Raw genomic sequence first — 13,042 nt, 5'->3', positions numbered from 1 at the left:
TCAGTTTTCATGCTGGGCAGGGAGGCCTCCACCTGAGTCCTGCAGTGAGACAGCCACAGTTTAGTGCAGTTTCTGCTGCCAGCTGTGGATGCTGGACCAAGCCAGACCAGTTCCATATCCCCCACCATCTCCCTGGCCAACGCAGGGAAGGCTCAGCTGCACACGAGTTTCTACACAAAATCTCTGTTGGAAGAAAGGCACCCTATTCTCCATCTACCAATCAATCTTTAATTAACCTCAGAAGGAAGAAGATTCTAATTTAGGTAACCAGTTTGCAACTTGTCTATGGCAGAAAAGCAGGCAATGCTGCTCCATTGCTTTCGTTTGCTCACCAGACAAAGGGCAGAGACCAGCCCTTCTGTCCCTCTGGAGTCCCCAGGCAGGTCAGGTCCATTCTTTGTTCCCATCACCTGCAAGCACACACTTGTAAATACCAGGTCTGAATCATGTCACACATCACACATGAAAATTTTCCTTTTTTTCCCAAAGTAAAAAGAATTTTTTATTTCTGCCAAATTAAATAAAATTACAAACTTTACCAATATTTCTTTTGCCTAATTTTTCTGTTTCCCATTTCAAGCATCTGTGTGAAACTGTCTTTTAAAGGGACAACATACACTTCTCACAGACTAGCTTATCTTTGAATTATTCTATTGGAAAGCATTTTGCTTAGTCATTAAAAGTGAAGTAAACTCTGCCCATTGAATAAAAGGGGGTTATTTTTAGAAATGTGTTTTTGCCACTTTCAGAAAGCTCATCAAATCACTATTTATATCTCTATTTTTTCTTCTAACCATACAAAACAGAGACAATAGTAAAAGCTCCTTACCTACAAATACAGTTTAATATAGAGATATTTCAAATGCAGTGTTCTGGGCTTACAACTGTAAGCCTATGAAAAGAAATTAAACAATTATTAAATAAGCTGTTCAGATGCTGATACCTGACCACATATTGGTTCATAACTTATCATGAATTATGAGTTAACTTCATTAGTCAAATGAAACATTAATTACACAAATAAGTATTTCAGGGGTAAAGTAAAAGTGAGAAATCTCATTCACTTTCAGATAAAATTGTTGATCTGTCAATACTGGAATCTCAGCCTCTGAATGAATAAACTCTTTGCTTCTCATATGCAAATATTCTCCTACTGTGATCTAATAGATTAGAGAGGTTTTCTTACACATAGGCTTTTCAAGGTCAAAGATTAATCAGAAGTTATGATAAATATTATTAGCTAGATATGACTAACACACATTAATGTAATCAATCTTTTAGGACATGGAGGTAAATTGTGGTGTTTATTATACAACGACGCATTGCAAAGTTATTTCATACATGGGGGATTTTCAAAGTCCCGCATGATGACATTGATATAGTGCTACTACTCTGTTATAATCTTTGTATATTATTTAAGTGTAACAAATAGTTCATTCACTGCCTGCCCTAAACTTTGCATTTGATGACATTCTTGCTGCTGTGTTAATATCGGGTCTATTAAGCTGGACCTCATGGTCCATTACCCTTTCTTTAGGCCTGACCCCATGAAGTTTAAGGGTCTTGAGCACAGTGTGAAAAAGCAAAGGGTTTCACTCTCACCCAAGGAGCTCATTAGGACTTTATAGAAACACAAAAAATACTCACACAGTACCAACATTTGCACTGAGGGATACTCACCAGACAAACAGCCTGGTGTCAGGAGGTGTTCATTGTTCCCTTTTTCCAGGCCTGCACACCAATTTAGCAGGCTAACTAAAGGGATCACTCATTTGTAATCCCGCATTTCAGCCTTTGTTGCAGAGATTCATTTGCCAGCATCTTTTAACTCTGCTTCCTTGAAATTCCCATTTCACATAGGACAGTGTATTTGAAATCAACTCGCTATTTGAGATACTCTGGCTAGGATTACACTTGCCAAATGCTATACAGTGGGATTTGGAGGTTGTCTTTGTTTGCTGCCTCAAGGCAAGCAAACAGTCATTCACAGTACATCTTCAAAAGACCTTTTCAAAAATCATTTACTGACAGAGGGCCAGGTTCTGCTTTGTTTACCTGCCTTGAATAATGCTCCTTTTCTCCTAGATTGTAGCTGATTGAATGAAGGAGTAAGGAACTAAAAAAGCTGCAGAAGGCTGTTGGAATCCTACCCTAACCAAGATAAGAATAAGGAACTGCTCTCTCTTCTGTCACTAATGAAACAAGTTTGTGCTTCTTGGGCTGGAGTCCGACTGTGCACCTGTCTCCATAGTGTGTCAGCATCTTTGGCAAATATGCTGTGTGCTGTTAGCAGCTGATAGCACAGCTCACTATGGCTTTGGGAGCAGTATAAAACATCTCCCTATATCATTAATAGATCATTAAGACTTTTGCAGTATTCAGTGTCTGAGCACAACGATTTAGGTTCTGTCTCAATCATATTTTAAATGGGTTTTCTTTTATATTTAAGACTCTGACATGAAACCCCAAAGTACTGATTTTTAATTCATTCTCGTTTTTTGAAAAATGATGCTCATTGGCTTGGGCAGCAGCAGCCAGCTGTCTGGGTGGCAACCTTTGGTATACTTTTCCCCATTTCCACACTTCCCATAAACACAAGAACAACATATTTGCAGACAAAAGGGACTCACTTTACACTAAAACCCAAGTACTTTTTTTTTTTCCAGGCAAACAGAAAAAATGTGTAGATTTTTTTTCTGGCAACGATTCCTTTAAATATTTCACAATAAGGTATCTTTACATCAGGAGAAGCTATTTAGCATCCTAGCCATTTCTCACATTCTTTTTGAGCTGTTTTGCTCTAAGAAAGGGCAACTGACATTAAGATAACTACAGTTTTGGGTTTGGCCAAATGTGAAATCTGAAGTAAGGAAATTGTTGTATGCACTTAAGTGGCATTTAGATGGGTATGTCTATTGTTCCCTTGTGATGATATACATTACACTACGAAACCAGTGGAGAAACATACAGCAAGAATTTGCTAATTAGTTTTAATATAACAGCAACAGAAAGGTATGCATGACATCTGTATATTTTGGTTATAAGCAAAACTAGTTTTGTTAGTCCATGTATAATTTTTCTACTTCAGAAAGAGCTACCATGCAAGTCAATTTAGTGCCATCTGTGGATATGATGTAAAATAAATACAAACAAAACAGTCTGCTAAGGAAATATCATACATCTTCAGAATCACCAAAACGGATTCGGGTCACTGTTATATTTCAGCAATGCTGTACATTCACTGACAAATACGTTCACAGTGAATTCTTGGTCAATGAGCCCTGCCTAATACCTCGAGTATTAGGTGGGATTTATTCACTACTACAGCCTAGTACAGAAAAGCTTGTGTCCTGTTCGTTTGTCAGCCATTACAAAGCAAAGTTCTCAAATCTCCATGGCCACGGTTTGGTTACTTTTTAGTTGCTATGCCATCTCTATGTCATTTTCTTGACCCATAAATTTACATCTCTGGGAGTTTCAAAGCCCCAGCACGACTGTTTCATCTCAGTTTACCCAAAAGGAAGATAGTGAAGATAATTTTGAAAGGGATCACAGGAGGAGATGAAGAGACCAATGAAAAATTCTGCACCTCATTCAAAGGCAATCCAAAGGCTAAATGGAAATGTTGAGAAGGATGCAATTAGATGAGGTAGAAAAGGGAAGGAATCACTAGTCATCTGGGTCACATGCAGTATAAATGGTGATTTTTTTGAAGATAGCATCTACACCTTTTCAATACCTTCAACAAGTGGCAGGGCCAAAGGACAAAACATGAAACCAGTTAACAGCAAATTCAGCATAGCCTCTAACAACAGCATGTCCGAAATGGCTCATGTGAAGACTCCTACTGTCTTCATTGTGAAGTCACTGAGTTTATCCTAACAGCTTTTCACAATTAAATTGACCTGATACTGCTGATACTCGGATTCAGGAAGTTGCAGAGCCAGTTACACAATCGATTTTGGCATCTCTGCTTTGGGGATGCAGATACAGGGAGCTTGAAGGGGCAGTGGCATTTAAACAAACAGTGTCATTTCTGCAGTGAATGTCTGATTGTGGCCTAAGACTTTGGCCTTTGGCCTCCAAATTTATTTAATCTGAGACATGGTCAAGACACTGTAAACAGGAAGGCTCCTGAAGCTATCACATCAATAATCTGTAAATTTCACTTTGTTCTCTCACAAGCAAAACAAACAAATGTAGAAGCCATTCTTCCACCTGCTGTTGTTCTTAATTACAATGCAGAGGAAGAGTTAAGTCAGCAGATAATTGAATGGAGTCCAGTAAAAGTCATTGCTTTTTAATGGCAATGCTTCACTGCTTGAAGGCTTATTAGATAAAGTATAGCATAAAAATCAACTATAAGTCATTGACAATTTTAATATTTCCTGTATGGGTTTGTTTACATTCTTTAACAGGCAGAGGCTGTGTGTAACATTATATTTCAACATTTTTCAGGGTAGTATTTGTATCTTAGATGAAATAATTTATTGAAATAAGTGGCATCTTTACTTTGGGTTCTGTTGTGTTCACCAGAACTTATTGCCAAGGTGCCCCAGGCCAAGTCCTTGGTGAGGTGAGGAACCTAAAAAAAATAACTCTATCTGATAAAACTGCTCAACTTGAAAGTTTTCTTCAGACCTACTTGAAAGTAAGTAGAAATGAGACGAGTTAAGGCCAAGGCCTACCTGGAATTAAATCTGGCCGAAGATGTCAAGGACAACAAGAAGGGCTTCTTCAAACACATCAATAACCAAAGGAAAACAAAGGATGAAGTGGGCCTATTACTAAGTGGAAGGGAGAGCCTTGTAACAGAGGAGGCAGAGAAGGCCAATGGGATCTTGGGCTGCATTAGGAAAAGCATTGCCAGCAGGGCCAGGGAACTGGTACTGCCCCTCCACTCAGCCCTGGTGAGGCACATCTGGAGTGCTGTGTCCAGTTCTGGGCTCCTCAGTGCAAGAGAGACATGGAGCTCCTGGAGTGGGTTCTACAGAGGGTGACAAAGATGATCAGAGGAATGGAGCATCTGTCTTATGGGGAAAGGCTGAGCGAGCTGTGGCTGTTGAGCCTTGAGAAGAGATGACTGAGGGGTGACCTCACCAACGTCCATCAGTATCTGAAGGGAAGGTCTCAAAAGTATAGAGCCAGGCTCTGTTTGGTCGTTCCAAGCAATAGGACAAGAAGCAACATGAGGAAGAACTTCTTTCCTGTGCAGGTGGCTGAGCACTAGAACAGTTTATCCAGAGATGCTGTGGAGTCTTCCTGCAGATATTCAAGATACTGCTTGGATGCCATTCTGTGCTGTTCTAGGATGAACCTGCTGGAGCAGGGAGGTTGGATCAATGACCCACCATGGTCCCTTCCAATCTTACCCATTCTGTGATACTGTGAAATTGAAGTTTCTAAGTACTCTCAATGAATAGTAATAATGTACCTATGGCTAAATATAACTTATCCTGACTTTTATGTCTGCAAATACAGCTCAAATACAACAGATAGTGACTAGCCGATCTCTAGACCTTCCAAAAATATTACCACCAAAAATGTAAAAGTAATACAAGTATAGTAAGGATAATATAACAACAGTACTTAGGAAAACTAACTGGACAACCAGAATAGGTGTAAAAATAAACTGATTTCCAGGGTTAGTTTTGTAAAGAAATAAACCAGATGTGCAGCACTTATAAAGGATCATACATGAAATTCAACAGAACCTCAAAAAATGGTATGGTCTCATTTAATTATATAAGAGTAGTAGATATTCTAGTGTGGTATCAAATGGCAAAAAAGTAATGAAGGGAGGTTTAGATAAGAACAAAGAAAAGGATGACTACATGAGACATGAAGTGAAGAAATTAATGCATGAAGTGCAAAGATCGGGCTGAAGTCTAAAAAGGGCAAAAGATGTTGGGATATTACAAATGCATCGTCAAGATGAGTTACTATACTAAAACACAGATATGTGTTTCGTATCTAGGAAAAAATCAGAGAGGCAACTAGACTTTGAATCAAAACAGCACAATATTCTTTAAGTTGGACAGAATAATAAAAACCTCCATACTGCCAAGTGTCAAAGAAAAGCCTGTAAGTGACAAAGAGAAGATCCTGCAGCAGTGACTGGAAATAATGTATTTCAAGTAGCTTAAGAATTAAAATGCCCTCCCGTTAAAGATGGCATGAGGACAGTCAGAAAACCACACAGTCACAAACCCCGAAAGTGACCTATTTCATGATCACTTCTGACCTTTGGAAACTGCATTCCCAACTTGGGACATTATAAGTTCCTGAAGTTCAGGGAAATTTCAGGTAAGTGTTGCCCCTGGAATGTGTAGATGATTTTACTGTTTCACACTGATTAGTGTGAAACTTGGTATTTTAGCATCAAATCAAGTGACGATTGTAACATAACACAAGTTTTTAGTTTTGTTAAAGAACTTTTAGGCAAAAATGATCTGGGTATTTTCAAAAAAGTATTTTCCAACTAAAACCATTTTTTTCAGCAAGTGTTTGACTAGCTGTAATGACTCTTACATGGCACCATTAAGATGTTATTTTCTTCTTCAGAGTATAAAATAAGACATTTAAATGACATGAGTGTGCGGTGAAGAAAAAAGAGCAGTAATTGTATACAAAGGAGTAGGTGCTATGCAAATACCTGGCTAGATTGCAATCTAACTTAATTGAGTAATTGATCACATCCTTTTGACTTCTATTTCAATGAGTTGAGAAGAGGGTTTAAATAGAGGTTACACGGTGCCGTAATGTTCTTGTAGGTGGTTAATGCAGAATCAAAGTTTATGTACTTAGGACAGAAAGAATGACAGTGATAGGTTAAATAACACATGGTAAAGATGTCAGAGTGCCTTTCCCTAGCAACTACATTTCTTTGAAACATTAGTGTATCTCCTAAATAATTTCTTCCTGTTGGCCCAGAGTTCCAGTTAACTGATCTCCCAAATACGTGCTACCTAGGTATAATTTGTTTTATTAAAGGAAAACCCAGCAAACCACAAAAATTGTTTCAGTAATTACTTGGGAAGATAACTGGCAAACATATGAACACTAGTCAGCATGGATGTAAAGGAATATTGTGTTTAACTAACACAACTTCCTCATGGGAAAGACAATGAAAACTGACAGGTGTAAAGTAGGAGACATCCTAAGTTGACTACAAAGAGGCTTTTTGATTTAGCAACACAAAGAAGATTGATATGTACCACCATTAAATGTGGTATTGATGGTGACATATTACACTGGGGAAAAATGGTTCCCTAAATGAGATAAGTGTATTAAATGAATATAAATTTAGGGATGTCATAAGAATCACAATGAGAAAAAGGTTTAGAATTTCCTCCAGTAATATATAAATACTCTTCAAAAAATCCCTACTTGTGCAAGCAGAAAAAAATTATAAGCTTGAATTCTTGTGAAAAGAAAGAAAATGAATTTTTGAAATATAGATATTTTAAAGTAAAGAATCTTAGACCATATTTATTGTCAAAATTTATTCTTGCATTTCTGTAAAAATAATTAGAGAAAAGGTTTTTGGAATGATAGCAGAAACTCAAATACAATACTTGATACCTATAAAAATTTGGGGAAGGAAATATACTCTCTGCTATTTGTTTTCTTGGAAACCAAAATGTAAATGAACAGCTACAGTTTGATTTTTTAATTTGGCCTTACTACAAAAGCAGACAGGCAAAGAACACAAAAGACACAGAGCACAGGTAGTAACACAGTGTATCTCATTTAAGAGGAGCTTCTAATCTACAGAAAAGGCAATTCTTTCCGTGGCAGCCTGCAAGGAATAAAAAGAAGGAAAAAAAAAGATTTCTTATATACAGTCCTGTATTTTCACAAATTGCATAGTTTATGCTTACAGCTTTGCACCTCAGGACACTCTGAATCTCATCAGTCTTAAAATATTTAAGGTATAATCTTAAGTGAAATCTTATCACTACTAACACAGGCTTGAAATAAGGGTCCATGTCAGGAAAAAGACATCAGTACACCAAGAAAATGAACACTACTCTTATTTGAAAAGTATTCCTAAATAATGATCTTTTCACTAATTTTGACTTACGAATTTTCTAAGTGAAATTCCCAAATTGGGCAAGACCTATGACAAAGGTTAGACAGAGCTTTCATTTTTATATTTGTGTTCATAAAACCTGTGTAACCCTATGGCTAGGACAAAAAATAGCAATGCTGGTTCACATGGCTTATAAAACAGTTAATTTCCAAAGATATAAGTACCCTCCTACTGACTATGTTCTTTTTTGCCACTATCAGCTCTAGCAGAAACCCTTGGAAGTTTTAATCATACAGTTTCAGCCAGATCCTTACCAGACATAACCTTTGAAGCATGATTACACACCCCTGTGTGTATAGCATTGGCCCATACAAATTTCTCACCAGCTTCTGAGGAACTACAAAAGGTTTCACACCTCATGGGCTCTGAGCTCTCCTAGACTACGGGAGTCTGCCACCCCAAGGCAGAGGTCGGCACCCCAAAGTTCGTCACAGGCCTAAGCCTTCCCTGGAGCACACATGTAGGATTTGTTTCACCAAAATTTCTGTAAGCGTTCTTTTAGTTCAATGGAATCCAGATGTGTATAATGGATGGAAAACCACATTAAACACAGTAGTTAGGGCCTCCTTTAGCCAAAAGACATTCAGTTACAAGATGATACCCATTTTTATTCTTATCCCGGTGTACAGCTATTCAGCCTCAGGTTAGCTAACACTAAGCCTAGAAGCAATCCCACAGCAGAATGTGAGGAGTGATCCCCAGGTCACAGAGTGGCGCTTTTCCTAATGTCTTCTCTCCTGCCCCACAGACCTCCTAGTCCTAGCTGTGCTCATCTTAAATGCCATGACATGTGATACACAAAATAAAAAAACCTCAAACCATTATTTTGGTTTAAAAAGGGTTGTCTGCAAAAATAGGAATTAGTATTTTTTACCTAGAAGATACCCAAATACACCAGGACTTGAGGTTTTGTGGATCCTCGTCTTATCACAGTACTAGGACTCATAAATAAAAGTTGTACAGAAAGATCTAAAAATACTGTTTCTTTACTACCTTCTCTCAGCTGAGGGAGCTTTCTCTTGAGGTCCAATACATACTGTAAAGTCTATTATATGGAATAATCACAATTATAACATGATTATAACATGTGTTGCAGCACAGTTTACACACACATCTCATCAGGAACTTTGTTACTGAATACTAGAATAAACTCATAGGATAATTCAGGTTGGAAAGACCTCAGTCTTTCTGACTGTCCAAGAGTCAACAGTCCAATCTCCTGTTCATTGCAGGGTCACTTCTGAGTTCAGACCAGATTGCTCACGGTTTTATCCACTTAGGTCTTAAAAATCTCTGGGAATGGAGACTGCATACCCTCTCTAGGCAGCTTCTCCCACTGTCCAATTGCCCTCATGGGAAATTTTTTCTTTCTATCCAGTCTGAATTCCTTGTTTCAATTCATGCCTTTTGCCTCCTGTTCTCTCTCCACGCTCTGCTGTGAAGAGCCTGACTCTTATCTTCTTGCTAACCTCCCTAGAGATACTGGGGGGCTGTTGGTTTCCCCCTGAGGCTGTGTCTGTTTCCAGCTGAACAAGCTCAGTTCCTTCAGTTTCTGCTCACTGAACAAGTGCTTCAGACCCCAGTCAGCTTTGGAACAATGCTGAATTCACTCCAGTTTATCAGTCTCTTTGTTGCATTGGTGCGTTCGAAACTGGATGCAGTACCTAGATGTAGTCTAACAAATATGGAGGAATGGGAAACAAATCCCTTCCCACAGCCCAAAGGCTGCATCCCAATTCACACCTGAGACAGCCTGGCTGTCCTTGCTGCCAGGGCACACGGCTGCCTACTGGGCCCCCAGGGTCAGGGTGGGCCATTCCTGCAAGAGCTGTTCCCCAGCCTTGGCTGCTGCAGCCCAGAGGGACAGGACTTCAACTTTTCCCTTGCTGAATCTCACAAGGTTCTGTCAGCTCTTGTAGTTTCCCAGACTGTCCTTTTGGGGGATGGTTGCAACATTTGCCTTTCTTGACCTTCTCCAGTTGTTTGGGGCCTTTAAGTCTCTAGCACCTTCCAAAGACAACAGATAATAGAGAATCATGTTTTAAACATGAGGACACAGTTAAATATAATTTGCTCCTATTTTTTCCAGAAGAGGAAAAAAAAAAAAAAAAAGAAAAAAAAAAAAAGGTTTAACAATGTTAGGAAGACATCATTTTGTTCAAAGGCCTCAGCTGCAGTGGGTGAAAAATGTAGGCAGTTGCCTACATTTGATCTTGTTGCCTCCAGAGGGAAATGTAATGGCATTTACAGCTTGGTTAGGGCTTGGATTTCCCTGCTCTGAAGCTGTATTTGCCAAAGTAACTGAAAGCAACTTTTATTTTTTGAAAGGTACCTCTGTTTGCTCCAAGCATAACTCAAAGTTCCCGACAATGGAAAGACTACTTTATTCAGGTTAGATTAGATCAGATATTTAATATGAAAATTTCTGTAATTAATTAACCCTGTTAATCAAGGGAAAACTAAAAAATCTGTAGGGAGCTTCTTGCTGCTGTACAAAGTTAGGAGGGTTGTACTGTGTACTGTGTCTTTGCTATTAGGTATTATTTTAATGGCAAGAACAGAGGAAATTTTCAGGAGAGATAAAAATGATGCAACAAGTCCTTTTTTTCTAATTAATCTCAGAAAACTATGCAGATTTTACTGCTGCAGGAATGCTTGGGCAAAGCGTATTTATTTTACTTAGTCTAAATCTAAAAGTTACTTTATCTGAAATTGTCTTTCTACCTGACAATCAAAGAATTTGTGTGTTCCTGTAGGGATTAAGTCAGGAAGCAGTTTTCAACAACAACAAATTGAAACGTTTACACAAGGAAGTGTTGCTTTTATAAGTGATGGGAAACTTCAAATTTGATTACAAGCAACCTTTGGCTTCCTATCTGTTCAACAATAGGCCATGTTGTTAAGGGCAATTTCCATGCACAGCATGTGGGTCCCATTTTTTCATCCTTAGACATGGTTGTTTACTGTTCAGAACTGTTTATGCATTTTAATCAGGCTTATTCAGCGGCCCTTAATAAATCACCACTAAGTGAATGTACCAAAACAAGAACGATTATACAGGATTTGTTCCCCTTATGCAGTATTTGCCACCCTCAGGTTTCACTGGATATAAAAATAAAGAGTAAATGGGCAATCGAGTCAAAAGAATAATTATGAGACATATGATTTTAATGCCTTTTGCTGAGAAGTTGCCTCCAGCAACTTCCGTTAGCTTCAGGAGCTTGCCTTTAAATTCAGCTTGGGCCAGAATGACTTAACAATTGGAACCTGCCTTCAGCTCATGGCACTGGAAGGCTTTCTGACGGGATGAAGCTGACAGCCCAGTTCCTTCCTGGCAGACGTTTACGTGAGACAAGGCAAAAGTCACAGAGATAAGTGCTTAAACATTCAGGTACCTTGGGGTCTGCAAACAACGGAGGAAAGCACTGTTAGTAAGAAACTGTTACAAAGAAGTAAATAGATCATTTTGGTTATTCGTGTAAGAAACACCCAGAGAGGAATTCTTTTTGCATAGTCTGGTGAACAAAAACTTTCCAAAAGAATTTCAATAAATAGTAATGGTTGCATTAATAAATGCTTTCTGTGATAGCTCTACTGCATAAATAGAAATAATTTCCAGGAATGAAGTTATTTAATTTTCAGTTAAGGAGTTCTTAATCTGCAAGGATTTTTCCAATCCTGCTTTTACTGGATTTCACTGGATTACTATTCCTTCCTGTGACAAACAGGGGAATTTTACAGATATAAAGATCATGTGCAGGAAAGATGTGACACACATTGCATGGTGCCCTACATATGTCAAAGAGTAATGTCTGGGAAAAACAAAGTGGAATACAAAGACAAAAAAGGCTTGTACTATGTAGGGCAGAGCTTCTCAGAAACTACCGTTGAAATGCAAAATATAATTCTGGAAATTATTTTGCAGGTTCCTTGCCTTGATCTGTCAGTTTGCCCTACTAAGGCCACTAGGTGAAATGAGGGTGGGTAAATTTGGGCTCTCTGACCTGCAGAAATCCTGCTTTCATTTGGGTCAGAGTTCTTGGTCAGGCTGCCCAGTCCTGATGCTGCTTGTAGCCATAAAAGTTTTGTCCAGCATCAGCAGCCATGCAAGACTCCCCACCTACTCTCCTGCCATAACCCCTCCTGCAGCTTTGCAGACCTTTTCTCCTCTCCCCCAGCCTCCCAAATTGTTTGGGTAGCACTTATGCTGGTTTCCTAAGAAGCAGGGGCTCCCTAAGAAGCTGGATATTTGGGGATTTGGCTTCAATCTGTTACTGTTACCATGAAAATGAACATTTGTGATCAGAAAAATTGCCACAACGTAACAAAACTCTGATAGCAAAATAGTGAGATTTCTTTTGGGAAGTTACACGGCTCAGTGTTCCATAAGCCTAACTAATACAAATTACCATCTTGACTTTAGTGGTACTCAGTTATCATGATCAGCATGGAATCCAACTTTTCAGCTAGCTGAATCAAGAAGGCTCAAACCTTTCAAGAATACCACACTGAAAACTGTTTTCTTCAGTAACACCTTGGCTAGACCTACACAAAAGATGGTCCCTGAATTGCACAGGCAAAGTGCTCAGTTACTAATATCAAACTGGCAATTGTGCCATTCTTCCTTTGAAAATAGGTTACAGTCATTTCACCCGCAGAAAAAGAAAAGATGTTGTCCTTTGATAAATGAATAACTACTCAACAATAATGCTGTTTTATTGTTTGTTCTTAAGCAAAATGTGGCCAAACCTGTTTCTTGTCCATCATTTGCAAACCATGCCCAGCTCAGACCGTGTTAGGCTCTTCACCCTGAATTTAGGTGTTTTTTTGTTGTTGTTGTTTGGTGTGGTTTTTTGTTGTTGTTGTTTGGTTTGTTTGTTTTTTTGTTATTCTAGTAACAGCCTTGTTTCCCTCAGCGAAATAAACACAATATCCACAACTCTATGC

The sequence above is a fragment of the Chamaea fasciata genome, unplaced genomic scaffold, assembly GCF_029207755.1.
Source record: "Chamaea fasciata isolate MVZ Bird 193981 ecotype frontalis unplaced genomic scaffold, bChaFas1.0.hap1 SCAF_5, whole genome shotgun sequence".
Classification (NCBI taxonomy): Eukaryota; Metazoa; Chordata; class Aves; order Passeriformes; family Sylviidae; genus Chamaea; species Chamaea fasciata.
The sequence above is the reverse complement of the archived record's forward strand: the minus strand, read 5'-3'. Positions refer to the sequence as shown.